This window comes from Triticum urartu, chromosome 5 (genome assembly GCF_003073215.2).
Source record: "Triticum urartu cultivar G1812 chromosome 5, Tu2.1, whole genome shotgun sequence".
NCBI classification, from domain to species: Eukaryota; Viridiplantae; Streptophyta; class Magnoliopsida; order Poales; family Poaceae; genus Triticum; species Triticum urartu.
In genome coordinates, this window is record NC_053026.1 from 566,062,115 (window position 1) to 566,083,778 (window position 21,664).

Below are 21,664 nucleotides of genomic sequence, written 5' to 3' on the forward strand. Positions count from 1 at the left end.
AATGCAGTTCTAGTATCTTCTTCCTCAACTCGGCCGCCATTTTTGGTAACTGACGAAGGAGAGATATAGTGACGGAGAACAGGTGGTCGACGCGCAAAATGGAGTTCCTCGTGCAGCCAATCATGAGGTATGTCAGTCAGATGCATTTTTTGTCCACCGTAGCGTGCGATTTGAAGAGTGGAGCTCAGGCGGCTGAGGTTTTCTATGCTTTCTCCGCCACAGATCCACTCTGATTGAGGAGGTCGGAAGATTCGCCGGCGGATGGTACTAGGCGAACGTTTGTGCGGGTGGCACCGCAGGAGGCCACGGGTGTGAGCGGCGAAGAGCAGATCTACCGGGTGTGGAGCGGCGGCAATCGACGGGGAAGATGGATCCCTAGGATCTTGGTCGGAATAAGAGGTGAGGGGAACTGGATTTAAATCGATCAGTGCTATGAGGAATTTCAGTAACCTATTTTCAAGCTGTGTATGGCCGTGCAGTGTTGTTGACTGAATTGTTTGCGGTAGTAGATAGCCAATGCACCTTGCCGATTTAAGATTAGTAGACACAGCACTGCAATTATAATATAGCTGGGGAGGCCGTACTAAACTCTAGAACTGAGCAGTGGAGCCATTTTTATAGATTTTGAGAGCACATTAAGTATACTATGTACATAACAAAACTCTGTAGATCCATGACAGTAGTCGACAGGCAGTTAATTAAACATTCATTTAAAATGGTGCAAAATGTGGAATCTGCAGTTGGAAATGGAAATGCTGTAGATGCTATTTAGTTTGTCCTATGTTTTGTCCTGCTGCATATAAGACGAATGAAATGAGTGTAGAAGGTCGATGTAAAAATATAGCATAAATGAGAAACAATGCAAAGTGGTTTCAAATGGATGATTGACGGCACCGAGTTGTATGGTTCTATGTGGTCATGAAAATAGGCCTAGAGCATATGGAGAGTCTGCAAAACTTGAAAACGCTAGATAAAAACTACGTGCAGCTGATTCCATAAGATTTTTGGGAATGCATAGGTCCTGACACGAGTAATCTCGAGTGCAGGGTGAGGATCGGTGCTACTGCCCCCGGAAGGACGCCTTGAGGCATCGGAATTGTCCACCGGGAAGATGAACCTGCAGGCACTTGGTTGGGCTAAGAGGTGCATCCTCATTAATCTCTGTGTGTAGTTTTCAATTTTTCGCTGGCATGGAGCAGGTTTGCATGAATAGGTTTGGGCATCTGGTAATTTTCTTAGGCTGAGTTCTGGTGGGCATGATGGTGTATAATGGATTATCAGATGTAGATCCCCTAGTAAACTTGTGTGGATGAAGCATTAAATTTTTGAGAGAGAAGTTAACCATGATCCTGGACACCTGTAGTGAATAGGGCATTGGTATTTTGCAAGACAGTTGGGAATGTTTCGGCATTTAATTATCGACACAAAAAATAGAGAAGTATAATGTTGAACCTGATGCAATTCTCTGTTGATCTTCGGAAATGAGCAAGTGCTACCTGTAATGAAGTTTATTAGTAATTTGATGGCTGAAGATAGACCAGTCTCCTGCAAGTTTTAATATATGTAGCTAGAATTCCGGGTACATGGCCTGTGGAATTATAGTGTGATATAATTAGCAATGGATTGTCAGATGTAAATCCGTAGTCTAAACTGGTATGAATGCAGCGTTTAATTTTTGAGAGAAAAGTTAACCATGATCATGGACACGTGTAGTGAATAGTGCATTCGTATTTTGCAGGCATATCTATCTCCTCTGTGGTAGATGGCGAATCCAGGGTGTTCTAGTCTCTAATTTGTTGACTCATCTCTTTTTTTGTGGCCATGGTTGTGTGCAAGTTTCTGTTTGTTGAGGAGGTGGATGAGAGCGCGGCTCCAATGGATCCGGTTGTCATGGTTTCGCTCCCGGGCGCCGTCCAGGCGATAGCAACATGCAAGGGGGCTGGTAGTTCGCCAGCGCTGGCCACGAGTGTGGACGCACAGATCTGCGAGGAGGGAAGGGGCGGGAAGGATAGATGCGAGTCGTCACTGCAGGTATCGGAAATGTCCATTGGTAAGATGACACCGCTGCTACCTGGATGGGCTAAGATGTCAGTCAGCTCGAATCCCTTTTGCGGTTTTCCATTTACTGCACTTTGAAAATTGATATAGTTGCGAAGTTTACAATTGCAAGCAGAGTGTGACAGTGGATTAGATGGGGGTCGCATCAAAATGATGTAGGATTAGAAAAATTGTTAGGCCTCTCAATGGTTATAATGTGCATTATGGGCATGAATCAACTGGTACAGTCAGCCCATTTTGGGTGTGGTTTTCATGGGGTTCCAGGTACAAGACATTGAAAATAGAAACATTCTATTGTTGGTGCTTGTGAGCGGCGGAAAATGCATATGAAAGATCATTATTGTGGGACGGTTTTAGTTCTTTTCGTGTTTCCTGAGATGGGCTAGGTGTAATTGCTGTTCGATGTGGCTGTTTGGTTCGGAAAATGTGGTTAGTTGTTAGATTTAAATTTTAATAGCTGCATTTATGAGGCTGTTGGGTTGGGAAATGTCTGCATCTCTTGGATTTAATCCCTGTTTCATGGGGATGTTGGGTTTGGAAGTGTGGCACAATTCCTAAGGCATGGGCACTGCAATTGCAGGGTGAGGATAGGCACGGCCGCTCGTTGCAGGAAACCATGCTCGTCGTGTGTGACTGCATTTGAGAAAATTGTAAGGGGTATGCAGAGAACCCTTCTAAGAACGTCATTGTGCCGATTCTGGGCGCAAGCTTTGATTCGCTAGGAGAAGCTTATGATTTCTGCAACCTTTATTCCTGGGAGAGAGGATTTGGAATAAGGTACAAGAAGAGTAGAGTGAATGTCGAGAGGATGAAGGGCATGCAGGAGATCGTGTGCGGGTGCTCGGTATGTGCCGTCGGCAAGCCAGCATAAATTCTTTTCTATTCCTTTTTCTTGTGGGGAATTTATGCACACGCTGTGAAATTTTCTTGCAGGGGAAGGCTGGCGTGGAGAACACTAGGTCCTGCTGAAGGAAATATGCCCTAGAGGCAATAATAAAGTTATTATTTATTTCCTTATTTCATGATAAATGTTTATTATTCATGCTAGAATTGTATTAACCGGAAACATAATACATGTGTGAATACATAGACAAACAGAGTGTCACTAGTATGCCTCTACTTGACTAGCTCGTTAATCAAAGATGGTTATGTTTCCTAACCATGAAAGAGTTGTTATTTGATTAACGAGGTCACATCATTAGTTGAATGATCTGATTGACATGACCCATTCCATTAGCTTAGCACCCGATCGTTTAGTATGTTGCTATTGCTTTCTTCATGACTTATACATGTTCCTATGACTATGAGATTATGCAACTCCCGTTTACCGGAGGAACACTTTGGGTGCTACCAAACGTCACAACGTAACTGGGTGATTATAAAGGAGCATTACAGGTGTCTCCAAAGGTAGATGTTGGGTTGGCGTATTTCGAGATTAGGATTTGTCACTCCGATTGTCGGAGAGGTATCTCTGGGCCCTCTCGGTAATGCACATCACATAAGCCTTGCAAGCATTGCAACTAATGAGTTAGTTGCGAGATGATGTATTACAGAACGAGTAAAGAGACTTGCCGGTAACGAGATTGAACTAGGTATTGGATACCGACGATCGAATCTCGGGCAAGTAACATACCGATGACAAAGGGAACAACGTATGTTGTTATGCGGTCTGACCGATAAAGATCTTCGTAGAATATGTAGGAGCCAATATGGGCATCCAGGTCCGCTATTGGTTATTGACCGGAGACGTGTCTCGGTCATGTCTACATTGTTCTCGAACCCGTAGGGTCCGCACGCTTAAGGTTACGATGACAGTTATATTATGAGTTTATGCATTTTGATGTACCGAAGGTTGTTCGGAGTCCCGGATGTGATCACGGACATGACGAGGAGTCTCGAAATGGTCGAGACGTAAAGATTGATATATTGGAAGCCTATGTTTGGATATCGGAAGTGTTCCGGGTGAAATCGGGATTTTACCGGAGTACCGGGAGGTTACCGGAACCCCCCGGGAGCTATATGGGCCTTAGTGGGCTTTAGTGGAAAGGAGAAAGGGGCAGCCCAAGGTGGCTGTGCGCCTCCCCCTTCCCCTAGTCCTATTAGGACTAGGAGAGGTGGCCGGCCCCCTCTCTCTCTCTTTCCCCCCTCAAGGAATCCTATTCCAACTAGGATTGGGGGGGGGGAATCCTACTCCCAGAGGGAGTAGGACTCTCCTGGCGCGCCCTCCCCTTACTCCTTTATATACGGAGGCAGGGGGCACCTCTAGACACACAAGTTGATCCACGTGATCTATTCCTTAGCCGTGTGCGGTGCCCCCTGCCACCATATACCTCGATAATACTGTAGCGGAGTTTAGGCGAAGCCCTGCTGCTGTAGTGCATCAAGATCGTCACCACGCCGTCGTGCTGACGGAACTCTTCCCCGACACTTTGCTGGATCGGAGTCCGGGGATCGTCATCGAGCTGAACGTGTGCTCGAACTCGGAGGCGCCATAGTTTCGGTGCTTGATCGGTTGGATCGTGAAGACGTACGACTACTTCCTCTCTGTCGTGTCATCGCTTCCGCAGTCGGTCTGCGTTGGGTACGTAGACAAACACTCTCCCCTCGTTGCTATGCATCACATGACTTGCGTGTGCGTAGGAAATTTTTTGAAATACTATGCGTTCCCAACAGTGGCATCCGAGCCTAGGTTATTTATGTTGATGTTATATGCACGAGTAGAACACAAGTGAGTTGTGGGCGATATAAGTCATACTGCCTACCAGCATGTCATACTTTGGTTCGGCGGTATTGTTGGACGAGACGACCCGGACCAACCTTACGCGTACGCTTACGCGAGACCGGTTCCCTCGACGTGCTTTGCACATAGATGGCTTGCGGGCGACTGTCTCTCCAACTTTAGTTGAACCGAGTGTGGCTACGCCCGGTCCTTGCGAAGGTTAAAACGGAGTCTATTTGACAAACTATCGTTGTGGTTTTGATGCGTAGGTAAGATTGGTTCTTGCTTAAGCCCGTAGCAGCCACGTAAAACTTGCAACAACAAAGTAGAGGACGTCTAACTTGTTTTTGCAGGGCATGTTGTGATGTGATATGGTCAAAACGTGATGAGATATAAGTTGTTGTATGAGATGATCATGTTTTGTTGAAGTTATCGGCAACTGGCAAAAGCCTTATGGTTGTCTCTTTATTGCATAAGATGCAAGCGCCAAATAATTGCTTTACTTTATCGCTATGCGATAGCAATAGTTGCAAGAGCAATAGTTGGCGAGACGACCATGTGACGACATATTGATATAGATCAAGATGATGGAGATCATGGTGTCATGCCGGTGACGATGGAAATCATGACGATGCTTTGGAGATGGAGATCAAAGGCACAAGATGATGATGGCCATATCATGTCACATATTTTGATTGCATGTGATGTTTATCTTTTATACATCTTATTTTTCTTAGTTTGACGGTAGCATTATAAGATGATCTCTCACTAAATTTCAAGAAGTGTTCTCCCTGAGTATGCACCGTTGCCAAAGTTCGTCGTGCCCAGACACCACGTGATGATCGGGTGTGATAAGCTCTACGTCCATCTACAACGGGTGCAAGCCAGTTTTTGCACACGCAGAATACTCGGGTTATACTTGACGAGCCTAGCATATGCAGATATGGCCTCGGAACACGGAGACCGAAAGGTCGAGCGTGAATCATATAGTAGATATGATCAACATAATGATGTTCACCATTGAAGACTAATCCATCTCACGTGATGATCGGACATGGTTTAGTTGATTTGGATCACGTAATCACTTAGAAGATTAGAGGGATGTCTATCTAAGTGGGAGTTCTTAAGTAATATGATTATTGAACTTTAATTTATCATGAACTTAGTCCTGGTAGTATTGCATATCTATGTTGTAGACCAATAGCTCGCGTTGTTGTTTTCCTATGTTTATTTTGATATGTTCCTAGAGAAAATTGTGTTGAAAGATGTTAGTAGCAATGATGCGGATTGGATCCGTGATCTGAGGTTTATCCTCATTGCTGCACAGAAGAATTATGTCCTTGATGCACCGCTAGGTGACAGACCTATTGCAGGAGCAGATGCAGACGTTATGAACGTTTGGCTAGCTCAATATGATGACTACTTGATAGTTTAGTGCACCATGCTTAACGGCTTAGAATCGGGACTTCAAAGACGTTTTGAACGTCATGGACCATATGAGATGTTCTAGGAGTTGAAGTTAATATTTCAAGCAAATACCCGAGTTGAGAGATATGAAGTCTCCAACAAGTTCTATAGCTAAAAGATGGAGGAGAATCGCTCAACTAGTGAGCATGTGCTCAGATTGTCTGGGTACTACAATCGCTTGAATCAAGTGGGAGTTAATCTTCCAGATAAGATAGTGATTGACAGAATTCTCTAGTCACCATCACCAAGTTAGTAGAACTTCGTGATGAACTATAATATGCAAGGGATAACGGAAACAACTCCCAAGCTCTTCGTGATGCTGAAATCAACGAAGGTAGAAATCAAGAAAAACATCAAGTGTTGATGGTTGATAAGACCACTAGTTTCAAGAAAAGGGCAAAGGAAAGAAGGGGAACTTCAAGAAGAACAGCAAGCAAGTTGCTGCTCAAGTGAAGAAGCCCAAGTCTGGTCCTAAGCCTGAGACTAAGTGCTTCTACTGCAAAGGGACTGGTCACTGGAAGCGGAACTACCCCAAGTGATTGGCGGATAAGAAGGATGGCAAAGTGAACATAAGTATATTTGATATACATGTTATTGATGTGTACTTTACTAGTGTTTATAGCAACCCCTCAGTATTTGATACTAGTTCAGTTGCTAAGAGTAAGTAACTCGAAAATGGGAGTTGCAGAATAACAGAGACTAGTTAAGGGTGAAGTGACGATGTGTGTTGGAAGTGGTTCCAAGATTGATATGATCATCATCTGCACACTCCCTATACTTTCGGATTAGTGTTGAACCTAAATAAGTGTATTTGGTGTTTGCTGTTGAGCATGAATATGATTTGATCATGTTTATTGCAATACGGTTATTCATTAAAGTCAGAGAATAATTGTTGTTCTGTTTACATGAATAAAACATTTATATGGTCATACACCCAATGAAAATAGTTCATTGGATCTCGATCGTAGTGATACACATATTCATAATATTGAAACCAAAAGATGCAAAGTTAATAATGATAGTGCAACTTATTTGTGGCACTGCCGTTTAGGTCATATTGGTGTAAAGCGCATGAAGAAACTCCATGCTGATGGGCTTTTGGAATCACTTGATTATGAATCAGTTGATGCTTGCGAACCATGCCTTATGGGCAAGATGACTAAAACGCCGTTCTCCGGAACAATGAAGCAAGCAACAGATTTGTTGGAAATCATACATACTGATGTATGTGGTCCGATGAATATTAAGGCTTACAGCAGGTATCATTATTTTCTGACCTTCACAAGATGATTTGAGCAGATATGGGGATATCTACTTGATGAAACATAAGTCTGAAACATTTGAACAGTTCAAAGAATTTCAGAGTGAAGTGGAAAATCATCGTGACAAGAAAATAAAAGTTTCTACGATATGATCGCAGAGGTAAAATATTTGAGTTACGAGTTTGGTCTTCAGTTAAAACAATGTGAAATAGTTTCACTACTCACGCCACCTGGAACACCACAGCATAATGGTGTGTCCGAACGTCATAACCGTACTTTATTGGATATAGTGCAATCTATGATGTCTCTTACCGATCTACCACTATCATTTTGGGGTTATGCATTAGAGACAGCTGCATTCACGTTAAATAGGGCACCATCTAAATCCGTTGAGACGACGCCTTATGAACTGTGGTTTGGCAAGAAACCAAAGTTGTCGTTTCTTAAAGTTTGAGGTTGCAATGCTTATGTGAAAAAGTTTCAACCTGATAAGCTCAAACCCAAATCGGAGAAGTGCGTCTTCATAGGATACCCAAAGGAAACAGTTGGGTACACCTTCTATCACAGATCCGAAGGCAAGACATTCGTTGCTAAGAATGGATCCTTTCTAGAGAAGGAGTTTCTCTCGAAAGAAGTGAGTGGGAGGAAAGTAGAAAACTTGATAAGGTAATTGTACCTTCTCCCTTATTGGAAATAGTTCATCACAGAAATCTGTTCCTGTGACTACTACACCAATTAGTGAGGAAGCTAATGATGATGATCATGTAACTTCAGATCAAGTTACTACTAAATCTCGTAGGTAAACCAGAGTGAGATCCGCACCAGAGTGGTACGGTAATCCTATTCTGGAGGTCATGTTACTTGACCATGACGAACCTACGAACTATGAGGAAGCGATGATGAGCCCAGATTCCGAAAATGGCTTGAGGCCATGAAATCTGAGATGGATCCATGTATGAGAACAAAGTATGGACTTTTGGTTGACTTGCCCGATGATCGGCAAGCCAATTGAGAATAATGGATCTTCAAGAGGAAGACGGACGCTGATAGTAGTGTTACTATCTACAAAGCTAGAATTGTCGCAAAAGGTTTTCGACAAGTTCAAGGTGTTGACTACGATGAGAGTTTCTCACTCGTATCTATGCTTAAGTCTGTCCGAATCATGTTAGCAATTGCCGCATTTTATGAAATCTGGCAAATGGATAAACAAAACTGCATTCCTTAATGGATTTATTAAAGAAGAGTTGTATATGATACAACCAGAAGGTTTTGTCAATCCTAAAGGTGCTAACAAAATATGCAAGCTCCAGCGATCCATCTATGGACTGGTGCAAGCATCTCGGAGTTGGAATATACGCTTTGATAAGTTGATCAAAGCATATAGTTTTATATAGACTTGCGGTGAAGCCTGTATTTACAAGAAAGTGAGTGGGAGCACTACAACATTTCTGATAAGTATATGTGAATGACATATTGTTGATCGGAAATAATGTAGAATTATTCTGTAAAGCATAAAGGAGTGTTTGAAAGGAGTTTTTCAAAGAAAGACTTCGGTGAAGCTGCTTACATATTGAGCTTCAAGATCTATAGAGATAGATCAAGACGCTTGATAAGTTTTTTCAATGAGTACATACCTTGACAAGATTTTGAAGTAGTTCAAAATGGAGCAGTCAAAGAAAGAGTTCTTGCCTGTATTACAAGGTGTGAAGTTGAGTAAGACTCAAAGCCCGACCACGGCAGAAGATAGAAAGAGAATGAAAGTCATTCCCTATGCCTTGGCCATAGGTTCTATAAAGTATGTCATGCTGTGTACCAGATCTATTGTATACCCTGCACTGATTTGGCAAGGGAGTACAATAGTGATCTAGGAGTAGATCACTGGACAGCGGTCAGAATTATCCTTAGTGAAATAAGGATATGTTTCTCGATTATGGACGTGACAAAAAGGTTCGTCGTAAAGGGTTACGCCGATGCAAGTTTTGACACTAATCTAGATGATCTAAGTCGTCAATCTAGATACATATTGAAAGTGGGAGCAATTAGCTAGAGTAGCTCCGTGCAGAGCATTGTTGACATAAAATATTTGCAAAATACTTACGGATCTGAATATAACAGACCCGGTGACTAAAATTATCTCACAAGCAAAACATGATCACACCTTAGTACTCTTGGGTGTTAATCACATAGCGATGTGAACTAGATTACTGAATCTAGTAAACCCTTTGGGTGTTGGTCACATGGCGATGTGAACTATGGGTGTTAATCACATGATGATGTGAACTATCGATGTTAATCACATGGTGATGTGATCTAGATTATTGACTCTAGTGCAAGTGGGAGACTGAAGGAAATATGCCCTAGAGGCAATAATAAAGTTATTATTTATTTCCTTATTTCATGATAAATGTTTATTATTCATGCTAGAATTGTATTAACCGGAAACATAATACATGTGTGAATACATAGACAAACAGAGTGTCACTAGTATGCCTCTACTTGACTAGCTCGTTAATCAAAGATGGTTATGTTTCCTAACCATAGACAAAGAGTTGTTATTTGATTAACGAGGTCACATCATTAGTTGAATGATCTGATTGACATGACCCATTCCATTAGCTTAGCACCCGATCGTTTAGTATGTTGCTATTGCTTTCTTCATGACTTATACATGTTCCTATGACTATGAGATTATGCAACTCCCGTTTGCCGGAGGAACACTTTGGGTGCTACCAAACGTCACAACGTAACTGGGTGATTATAAAGGAGCATTACAGGTGTCTCCAAAGGTAGATGTTGGGTTGGGCGTATTTCGAGATTAGGATTTGTCACTCCGATTGTTGGAGAGGTATCTCTGGGCCCTCTCGGTAATGCACATCACATAAGCCTTGCAAGCATTGCAACTAAAGAGTTAGTTGCGAGATGATGTATTACAGAACGAGTAAAGAGACTTGCCGGTAACGAGATTGAACTAGGTATTGGATACCGACGATCGAATCTCGGGCAAGTAACATACCGATGACAAAGGGAACAACGTATGTTGTTATGCGGTCTGACCGATAAAGATCTTCGTAGAATATGTAGGAGCCAATATGGGCATCCAGGTCCCGCTATTGGTTATTGACCGGAGACGTGTCTCGGTCATGTCTACATTGTTCTCGAACCCGTAGGGTCCGCACGCTTAAGGTTTCGATGACAGTTATATTATGAGTTTATGCATTTTGATGTACCGAAGGTTGTTCGGAGTCCTGGATGTGATCACGGACATGACGAGGAGTCTCGAAATGGTCGAGACATAAAGATTGATATATTGGAAGCCTATGTTTGGATATCGGAAGTGTTCCGGGTGAAATCGGGATTTTACCGGATTACCGGGAGGTTACCGGAACCCCCCGGGAGCCATAAGGGCCTTATTGGGCTTTAGTGGAAAAGTGAAAGGGGCTGCCCATGGTGGGCTGCGCGCCTCCCCCCCTCCCCTAGTCCAACTAGGACTAGGAGAGGTGGCCGGCCACCTATCTCTCTCTTTCCCACTTGGGAATCCTATTTGGAATAGGATTGGGGGGGGGGAGTCCTACTCCCGGTAGGAGTAGGACTCCTCCTGCGCCTCCATAGGGCTGGCCGCACCCCTCCCCCTTGGCTCCTTTATATACGGAGGCAGGGGGCACCTCTAGACACAAGTTGATCCACGTGATCTATTCCTTAGCCGTGTGCGGTGCCCCCTGCCACCATATACCTCGATAATACTGTAGCGGAGTTTAGGCGAAGCCCTGCTGCTGTAGTACATCAAGATCGTCACCACGCCGTCGTGCTGACGGAACTCTTCCCCGACACTTTGCTGGATCGGAGTCCGGGGATCGTCATCGAGCTGAACGTGTGCTCGAACTCGGAGGTGCCGTAGTTTCGGTGCTTGATCGGTTGGATCGTGAAGACGTACGACTACTTCCTCTACGTCGTGTCATCGCTTCCGCAGTCGGTCTGCGTTGGGTACGTAGACAACACTCTCCCCCTCATTGCTATGCATCACATGATCTTGCATGTGCGTAGGAAATTTTTTGAAATTACTACGTTCCCCAACACCTGCCGGTGTGAGTGTCATGCGTTGATCAGATTACTCAGATCAGAGGACAATGAGTGGTACATCGTTCAGCACAGGAGAAGCACATCCACTCTCTCTAGCCAAATTTTGGCAGAAGATTCATTGGCCATCCCACAAACACATTGATGTGTACAGTCGTGAGTTGTGACTTGATCAAGCAGGTGAGGCAGAACAATGTCAACCTTGCAAAAAATGTACAACATTGTTGGGAGTTTTTTCGGGTCAATGAAGAATGTGCCGTTTACGAAGAGGTCTCTGAAAAATCTATGTGGAAAGATTAGCTAGGAGCAGGCGAATGACGATGTGAGGAAGACAATGGAAGTGTTTGCTGAATTGGGGGCAAAGGATCCACACTTTACATACCATGTGCAGGCAGACAAAGAGGGTCGGATAAAGAACTTGATGTGAGCGAATGGCAGCAGCAGGCTGAAGTACAGTTTCTTTGGTGATATAGTGATGTTTGATACAATGTACCGGACTAACCTTTACGACATGCCCTTAAGACTTTTTGTTGGGGTTAACAACAATTTTCAGAGTATTATACTGGCTGGTGTACTGGTATGCGACGAGACTGAGGAAAGTTTTGAGTGTGTCTTTTCAGATTTTCTACAGATGATGAGAGGCGTGGCGCCGAAGACAATACTCATTGGTAATATGGCTTGTTTGATGATGTAAGATGATAACCTTATGATTCTTTGAGGATGAACTGATTAACTTGCTTATGTCATGATTGCAGACAAGAATCGGACGATGAATTGCATAAAAGAACAACATGTTTGGACATGGGTGATGTCCAGGGAGCAACCTCGGAAGTCTGCGAGGTGTAAGAATTGTGGGGTTGAGGGCCATAGGAGAAACACCTGCACTAAGGCAATGGAGATGAGGTTAGCAAATGTGGGATGCTGGAGTGTAGTGCTAGGCCCGACGGGCTGTTTTTTGTTAGTTGTAAACCTGTTATGTTGTGTTGTGGATTATTTTAGATTTTGTGTTGCACTCGTTGGCAGGCTGAACTGCAGTTAAAAAATCTAGCATTATTTCAGTAATTAAATGCCCATGGTGCGAATGATGGCTGTTGTTGTAGTTAGCTGCTTGATCTTACTGATTCTTGCAATTTGTATGTTGAATCCTTGGGGTGATCTTGCTTATTTTTGCAGTATGGCTTGTTCTGTTGAATGATCTGGTCATTCAGATCTGGGATGGCGGCGCTGTGAAAGAATCTTGCTTTTTTTAAAGGTAATAATGAAAACATCTTGCTGTGTGGAGGGGGTGGAGAAAAATAAAGGGGCAAACGACGCCCGTCATTACGTCTGAGCTGTGGCCCAGAACGGTGTCCCGCGTCTGAGCCTTCCCGTGTTAGACGGCAACCGTCCCATTGATTGCGATAGTTGGTGGGCCATGGCCCGAAATTTGTGCACATATACTAACTGGAATACCCTGACACATACAGTGGACTGGTGTGGATCTAGATGCCAACGGGCGATTCAGATAACGGGCGCATCTGTGATCGAGCTCAGAATAGCACTTCCGGTTATCCAGCCACTATGTCTATATATAACCGGTGCTGATTTTAATAGGGCGCCTAAAAGGCGGTGTATTTGGCCGGCCCAGTACTCAAGCATTATTTTGACTGTTTTGCATTGGCTTCTTCGGGAGGGCTTTTTACCAGTTTTTTTCTTTTTATTATTATCTTTTGTTCTTGGTTTTCTTCTGTCTTCACATTGTTCATTTGTTTCATTAGGTTTACATCGTTTTTCTTCTTTTTTTTTCAATACATTACTACCTTTCTCACACACAATGTACATTCTTCATCTACATCAAGATTTTTTTATACATCTTTATAATTTTAAAAATAGACAATTAACATTTTAAAAATAATTTTTTTCGTGTCTAAAAGTTTTGTATACACCAAGAACATTTTTTGTACACATTTAGCAACTTTCCAATACATGATTAAAATTTTTTGAAAACATTTGATTTCTACTTTTGTCATGCACATTATACATTCTTGTATACGTATGAACAATTATTTTTGTACATGTTTACCATTTTATAAATACCTTTTTCATATACATTGTACATTTTTCGTGTACAGAAGGAACAATTAGGTCCTAATGAAAACGTCCGTAAGTAATATAATTTTCGGCGACGAGAGAGTATCTCAGAGTTACTCGCGCGGTTCCGCATCCTGAAAGGTGTCGGGAGAAAATGAAGCCATGGTCGTGATGAATCAAGCTAAGCTTGAGATGCAAGCAACCAAATCCAAAGCTTGTACTGAACTGACTCGGACTGCATTCCGATTTCTTCCCGGATCACAAATGAACACGGCTTCGATCACATCACGGATCACTTCACTAGTTAAAAGGCCTTCGATCCCATCTACAGCGCCCATCCAATCTTCCCCATCGTCTCCTCTCCTCCACCGCGCTTCCAATCGCCTCTTCCGGCCCTTACCACAGCGACCGCCGTCCGCTGTTCCCATGGAGGTTGCCCACCGGAACCGGGAGCCCTTCTGCGTCATGTCCGCCGGAAGCGCCCGCCTGGAGACCCTTCGCCAGCGTTCAACAGAGCTCGTCGTGGCCCGTCGCCTCCTCGCCGAGGCGGCCGCCGTGCTTCCAGCCTCGGCCCCGTCAGCTCCCCGCGTGCGCGTCAAGGACAGTCGTCCAGCCGAGGAGCCGCCAGCCAAGAAGAGGAAGGCGTCCCATGCCGTTCCCGTGAGGAAGATGACGTCCAAGGAGCGGAGCCAACTCTACGCGGACCTCACCAAGCTAGCCAAGCTCTCTGAATCTCATGTGCTCCCTGCTCATATCCTGGAGCTGTTGAAGAAGCAGAGCCGCCGCGGCATCTGCGACGATTACATCGAGATCGAGATGAACGCCGTCCAAGACGAGGCCCTTGTGGAGATGCAGAAGCAGCTGGACAAGTTCGTTCGAGAGAGGGCGAATCCGTCCACGCATCAGCACAAGAACATGATGGCCGAGGAGGAGGACGAAGACGTTGACATCGTCGGCGGCGTCTCCCCTTTGCCGATCAGGCCGACACCAGTGCAGCTTGTAGACATCTGCAGCGAGGCCTCACCTCTGAAGAATCTTGGCGAAGATGCAACCATCAGCGGCAGCAACGGTTTGGTTTCTGGTTCTTCTCACCAGAGCATCGACAGTCCAGCTCCGGCAGAGCTCGCTGCCAACACTAGGCCTCCAACACGCGACCTCATCGCCCGTGCCAGCGAGATTCTGGAAAGGCGGCGAAAGGAGGCGACGTCCCGGGCGAGGGAGAAGGCCCGTCAGCAAGTGCTCGAGATGGAGAGGACGGCAATGTTCAACGAGAGCCTAGACGAGGACGTGAAGGTGCTCGGCATCGATCAGTACAACACGGCGAGGTCGAACAACTTGTTGCGACAGATGGGACTCTTCCCGAAGGACAAGGCTGACGACGACGACGACCTGAAGCAGCAGCAGCAGCCGCAGCGTCAAAGCTTCCAAGAAGATTTAGAGGAAGGGGAGATTCGGCTGTGATCGTCGTGGCTAGCAAACAAAGCTTGTAGTTCTCTTCTGCTGCTGAACGTAGTAATTCTGATGATGATAGCTGAGACTTAATGCTGTTCTTGAGGCCTCAGAGTAGGCGTGTAAGCATGATTGATTGAGAAAGTTGTGTCTCTGTTTAGTCATGACCTCTTATCTAGACCATATTTGGAAGTACACGATCGATTATACAGAGTATCAGCTAAATTACTTTGTGGTGCTGCATTGTGTAAACTAGATGACACCCCGTGCATTGCTGCGGGATCTCTTGGTAGTCATTAAAAGTAGCATTGCAACTAAATAGAAGCACAAATCAGCACTAAAATTTCCAAGGTCTACAATTTAATAGCAAAGAGAATAGGTTCTTCACTGGTAATAGACAGAGTCTTAATGGATGCACGGCCAGAGTATAGATATCAATTTTCGATCTTATTGTATTAACAATTCTTGAGGGTCAACATGATTTGATATATCTAAATTGCACTACAATAGTGCATCAGAGGATTGACGTATGGAACGGTGCCTCGATAGTCGATACTGATGAAGACTTATTCCTTTTCCCTCTAAATTATGGGGGTTGACTTTCAACTGAAATGGGTTAAGAAGAACTTGTCTTCTTTCGAAACTTCTCACAGTACAAATTCAAGCAAACAATGGACTTGATCTGAATCAATCAGCAAAGCATGGGCCAATGAATACAAGTTGAGTCACTTATTTTGGGAAGGAGGGAGTAGTAGACTGGGATTAAATATGGTGACAAACATAGCATCTATGGAGATCAAAAGATTATTCAGGTGAGTGACGGTACAATTCTGAAGATATTTGGCAAAAGCTAAAAGGGAAGCACATCTTTGAATGCTAGCCTATGACCACTATTGTCGATTAAGTAGAATTGTTCTTTTTTCAAGGGAAAACTACGACACTTTTGGAATAGAAATTACTCGATGATACACTGGTTGGAAACATAACTAAGACAAACACATGTTAAATGTTGTACTTTCCACAAAATGATGAAGAAACCTCTCTGATTGGAAAATACCAGTTCTTGTCGAATCTCTCACTTGGTATATCGTAAAGCACAACCTGCAAAGGCATATCTAAAATCACTTAGGGATGCTCAATACTGTTATTACCAAATATTTCATGGGCATACAGCTACACGGGTCATGATACAATGATATACATATTGTAAATATAAGAAAGACATCAATCCAGATAGCTCAATTGAACTTATCTATATTTTTTAATGTGGAGAACATACCTCAGACTTTCATCAACACTATCTGCAGTTGATACTTGTGTACAAACAATTACATGTGCCATAAACATTCAAATGGTTGAACAATTACGAAAATAATATTTTGCCCAAGCCACATCCCACGTACAACCAGCCATTAGATAAGGAATATGAGGAGAACAAACATGTTAATTTAATTTGGCTAGATCTGTAACAATGCCTTGCCTGCAAACAACACGGAGAGAAGTACATGTCCACCGAAGTCAAGTTATCCTGGCTGGATCTGTAACATTGGCTTGCCTGCAAACAACATGGAGAGAAGTACAATTCCACCAAAGTGTTGTCATCCAAATAGCAGATCAAGATGAGCGATGGTACTGGCTCATGTATCACAAAAACCATTATCATTCACTGTGCAGGCTTGGGAAGATTAAAATTCGAAATTGTACTCAATTAAGTTTGGATGGGAAAGACTGACCTCTTCCTCCTGATAAATATAAACAACTTCAAGGCAAACAACTGAATCTGGTACATGAGAATCTAACACTAATCTCTTTTTTGTTGACATGCACATGACAAAGGAAAATGGAAACTGCATACTTTTGGGGATTTGAGGATGGGATAACCATAGCCAACTTAGGACTTTGGGGTCAATCTCCTCATGTACAGTGTGCTGCTTGCTGAAGGGAGGGGATGAGACCTATTGAAACATCCACACGGCGCAGCCCAATAGACGTGCTGATGCATTGACAGTATATGGAATCCTAAATACTCGGTCGCCGCATCTGTATTCGAGAAGGAAGCCCACCTGAAATAGGTGCTGCGGGAGATGAGGAGACGGTGAAGACGGTAGGTGACGCCCATGGCCTTGACAACGACATTGGAGAAGCCGCCGGAGCCGAATCCCTATGAGGAGACGGTGAAGACGGTAGGTGACGCCCATGGCCTTGACAACGACATTGGAGAAGCCGCCGGAGCCGAATCCCTTTGCCTGGACGTTGTCGCAGAGCGCCGAGAGGTTGCAGTCCATGGAGCGGAGCTCCGCCGCTGCGAACACCAGCTCGTACGGCCGCGGCGCCTCTGCCGGCCCGGGCAGGCCGCCGCCCCCTCCGCCATCACGGGCGGCAGCGGGTGCGACTGCTGCGTTTTTTGTTTTGACATTACGGCCGGGAGGTGGAAACGAAGGGTATGCCGTGGGCGTGGGGACAGACAGTTGGGCTTCTTTCTTATGTTTGCGTTTGGAGACCATTGGGCTTCGGTATGCACTTTAAGTCTGGAAAAGGGAGCAACGAAGCGGCATATAAAAATGTCAATAAAAATTGGTTAAAATGGAAAATAATCGCTAATGTGGCAGTTTGCTGAGGTGGATAGGCTGCATGTCTAGAGAAATAGCATAGTGGGGATGAACTATTTAGGTATTATAGATGGCTAAATGCTCATCATAAGTTGGCCCATCTCCAAGAAAGATTAACAGTGATGTCCATTTCGAGAAAGTTTAACAGAGATGTGCTCTCTGAAATCACCGTTGCCTTTTGCCTCAGTTACCTGTGTTTGATCCACATCAAAGTCATATGTTGCTGCTCTTGAACTTATAATTATCGCAAATAAGATGAATTGGGAGTGAGACTGATCTGATGTGTACATGACTTGAGGCTAGGTTCTTCACGCAAATGTTCGGTGAGAGTACAATTTTTTTTGACAACGGGTCAGAATAACAATTTAATTGCTTGGCAATCTACAATGTAGTTTATCTCCCTCTTGTAAATTGCATATTTGATAAACTGGTTTTGAGGTTCAATGTGAATAAGCTTGGATCAAACCATTTATGCTATGGAAGTGTTAGTGTGGGCTATTTTTGGTTTTACATCAAGAAAATAGTGTAGGAAGTGTACTAGTGTTCCAAAGTTTTCAGAAGGAATATTTTATTACCTTAAAAAACATCAAGCTGGCGTATTGTTATTCTAATTAATAACTGTTGTTGTCCTTTCACCTTTCAAGATACTAAATCACGGCCGTCAATCTGCTCTGGTTGATATATTGCAAATTCTCACAATTATTTGTGAAGGACACAAGCTGCCATTGGCTCAAACCTGGATTCCATATTGCAATAACAAAAATGGTATGTCCCATGGTTGTAGCCTCAAGAATGGGCGGTTACATTTTGATGGTTGTCGCATTAACGGAGTATGCATTTCAACATGTGATGTGGCATTCCACATTGGCGATGCTCATATGTGGGGATTTAGGAATGCATGTGTGGGGAGTGTTTGACAAAAAAAATTACCAAAATTAAGGTTCGCGTCCCACAGAACTATCACTTTTAAAAAAGTGACTGATAACTGCCAAAAAATTGGAATCCTGTGACTAAAAACCACCACTTTTAAAAAATGACCAGTTTAGAAGATTTAAATATGTTTATGACATGCAGGCCCGTTTGTCATGGCTGACATGACGGGAAAGTCAACTTCGCTTATTTTTTACAGTTAAGTTGACCGTTAGCAGGTAGACCCCACACGTCAGCATCACCTTCTTCCTCCACCATGCCCCTGCCTCTCGTCTTCTCCAAGAAGTCAGCCGGGAGCAGCCGCTCGAGGTCCGGCTCGGGGAACTCCCTCTGTTCCTCCGGCGGGCTCCTCACCGCCCGCAGGAACCGGTGCCCGGAGCTCTCTAGCCCGCGAGTGATCTCCTTCAGCTGCGCCGCCGAGAAGGCGCCCTTGCTGCCGAAACAGAGGAACACAACGCTCTTCTCCGGCTGCGCGTCGAGCCACGCGAGGCACTCGTGCCGCTTCTCGCCGCCTGCGCCCGCGTCGCCGCCGTTCACCAATGGCCCGATGCAGTAGACCCTCGGCGTCGGTCGGTCGGGCACGCAGACGCTGTCGGCGAGCGCTTTCAGGGCCGTGGGCTCCAGCCAGTCGAAGCTGTTGACCAGCACGCCCCTCCCCTCCGCGATGCGCTTGAACTGGTGCAGCCAGACCTTGGTGAGGTCGCTCTCCTTGTCCTTCACCGTGACCAGCATGTCCACCGCGTGGATCGGCGTCACGCCGGGGCAACGCACGAGCGCGTCGCGCATGTCCCTGAAGGACGGCAGGCCGGGGGTAGAGGTACGGCAAGTTGAGGAAGACGGCGAGGTCGCTGGCGGCGGAGGCGAAGAAGAAGTAGGCGGGGAGGGCGAGCTCGGTGGCGACGTCGAGCGCGTCGACGCAGAACATGTCGAGCAGGAGCGCGTCGGCGGGGGCCGGCAGCGTGCGCAGGAAGGCCCGGAGCGCGGGGTTGGCGAGGCGGAGCGTGTCATGGGCGCGCCTGACCGGGTGCGCGGCGGGGTCCGGGCTGGGAGGGACCGGGAGGAGGCGGAAGGCGATGGAAGGGTTAGCCGCGGCGAGTCGGGCCACGGCAGCGGCCTAGGCGGCGTCGCCGTCCGGTGGGTCGACGACGGCGAGGACGGTGTTGTGGCCATGGCGGAGTAGGTGCTTGGCCAACTCCACCCATGCTGCCTGGTACGCCGTAGTGCGTGTAGAAGATCGATGCGCATAAGGTGGCGGTGAGAAGAGCAAGATGGCGGACCCGAGACGGCCGGGGCACGCCGCCATCCGGCTTGCCGGCGGCGTCCACGGCATCCTGCTGGATCTCTGCTGCGAAGGTGGTGATAGACTTCATCGGCGATTCGGCATCCCGGACTACCGCCGGTGTGCTGCTCTACTGCTGGTAAGGTGTTTGTTGAAATGTCAAAGAGAGAGGAGGAAGAAGGTGATGCTGATGTGTGGGGTCCACCTGTCGTAATGGTCAGCTTGATGGTAAAATATAAATGGAGTTGACTTTCCCGTCACGTCTGCCCTGACACACGGGCCCCGTATGTCATAAACACATTTAAGTCTTCTAAACTGGCCATTTTTTAAAATGGTAGTTTTTAGTCACGAGTTTCTAATTTTTTGGTAGTTATTAGTCACTTTTTTAAAAGTGGTAGTTTTGTGGGACGTGAACCTCAATTGTGATAGTTTTTTGTGAAACACTTCATGTGTGGCCGTGTAGGGCATCACCTACAGAAGGGACAGGGGGTTGCTGGAGATGCATTTTTCTTGAACAGGCCTTGTTTCTCGAAAGATGTCAGTCAGCTCTCTAAACTGGATTCCCCCCTGTTTTTCCTGCCACTGGATTGCCGAGAAGGCAGTGAGCAGACGACACTTCTCGAGTCTATTTATGCTATGATGAAACAGAACAGGCATAGTTTGAAGGTACCTTATCATGGAGACTTTGGTTCTCCTCAGTTCAGTGACATGCGTGTAATTGAGAATGGAAACATGAAGGAAACAGATGCACAGAATTCAGAAAGTAGGCATTGTGATTTGTGAATCACCTTTGGTGCTTGAAAGAAGCAAAAAGATGCGGGGGAACACTGAAAATGCTGCAGCAAACATCAGTGTCCAACACCATCCCTATCCACAACCGATAAATACACCACAAGCAAAACCAAGATCAAAAGTATGGAATCACTTTACGAAGATGGATAGAGCGCGGGCGATTTGTATCCACTGCAGAAAGGACTATGCAACTGACCCAAAACAACATGGGACTTCTCGCCTATCGAGACATTTGTAAGCATGACCATGGAATTGACCTCAAAGCCTCATCATCAGGAAGTGGGAACTAACCCTCCCATTTCCATCCAACTGTTGGGCGCTGGTGTAGCTGTATGCATAGGATTGCATCTAAAGACCGGAATACCTATCAGAATCCGGGTTATGTATTTTCTTAGAAAATATGGTAAGAAAGGAGCGCTCGATATATGTTTCTTATAAACTAAGCTCTACGTGGTGTTTGTATTATTGTGTTCTTCTTGTTTTGCCAATATTACTCTGTCTCCTCAGTTAGTCGCAGCTATATACAGTTTCAAATTGCATTAGAGGGCACCCATATTTATTGGTCGTGGGGTGTTGAGTGTCTTTTGGTCGACTCATCGCTCAAAGAACCCTTCAAATGGTTTGAAAATGGGGGTATATCCCGTAAAAACGTATTTGTATCTTTTTTCAGGTAAAAGCTATATAACTAGCCTTTTCTTTTTTGAGGGAAAGCTATATAACTAGCCGGGAGATTAATTCATAGTGGCCACCTCATCCAGATCCAGGCATCGGCCCAGCCACTGACGACATGCTGGGCCAAATACGTCAACTATGTAGCCGCTTCCTCCTCCTTCATAAAAAAGTCAGGGTTTCTGCCTCCCGCCGGCGCCGCCGCAGATCCGCCTCCTCTTGAGGTGAAAAATGCTTCGGTGAGGTTTGTGCCAAATTTCACCTTATTTGAGCATCTGAGTAGCCC

General features: G+C 45.1%; 1 pseudogene; it reads right to left on the bottom strand.

The window, feature by feature from the left end:
* Window positions 1-18,824: 18,824 nt before the first annotated feature.
* Window positions 18,825-19,968, bottom strand: LOC125507392 (annotated as a pseudogene).
* Window positions 19,969-21,664: the final 1,696 nt, after the last annotated feature.